General features: G+C 39.9%; 1 protein-coding gene across 1 annotated transcript in view; it reads right to left on the reverse strand.

Annotated features, from left to right (window-relative positions):
* DOCK3 (dedicator of cytokinesis 3) overlaps positions 1–564 on the reverse strand; it is a 283,176-nt gene that overhangs the window by 193,244 nt on the left and 89,368 nt on the right. The gene's annotated exons all lie outside the window — the stretch shown is intronic.

Below are 564 nucleotides of genomic sequence, written 5' to 3' on the forward strand. Positions count from 1 at the left end.
CATCACTGACTCGATGGACGTGAGTCTGAGTGAACTCTGGGAGTTGGTGATGGACAGGGAGGTCTGGTGTGCTGCGATTCATGGGGTCGCAAGCAGTCGGACACGACTGAGCGACTGATCTGATCTAATCTGATCTGAATAGGACTATAAAAATCTAACTTAAAAATTACATCAAAAGTACCACTCTTGTCAAAGAGAATAAAGGGGCTGCCATAAGTGCTAAAAACTTTAGGTCAAAATCAATTTAATAGAAAGTAAATACTGCACCTCAAGTTTAAGTGGTTAAGGGAAGATTCCCAGACCTCTCTCTATTTCATCTCTTACTTTCAAACATTCTTTTATTTATATATATGGGAGAAATATCAATAACCTCAGATATGCAGATGACACCACTCTTATGGCAGAAAGTGAAGAGGAACTAAACAGCCTCTTGATGAAAGTGAAAGAGGAGAGTGAAAAAGTTGGCTTAAAGCTCAACATTCAGAAGACAAAGATCATGGCATGTGGTCCCATCACTTCATGGGAAATAGATGGGGAAACAGTGGAAACAGTGTCAGACTTTAT

This window comes from Bison bison, unplaced genomic scaffold (genome assembly GCF_000754665.1).
Source record: "Bison bison bison isolate TAMUID 2011002044 unplaced genomic scaffold, Bison_UMD1.0 scf7180017864304, whole genome shotgun sequence".
NCBI classification, from domain to species: Eukaryota; Metazoa; Chordata; class Mammalia; order Artiodactyla; family Bovidae; genus Bison; species Bison bison.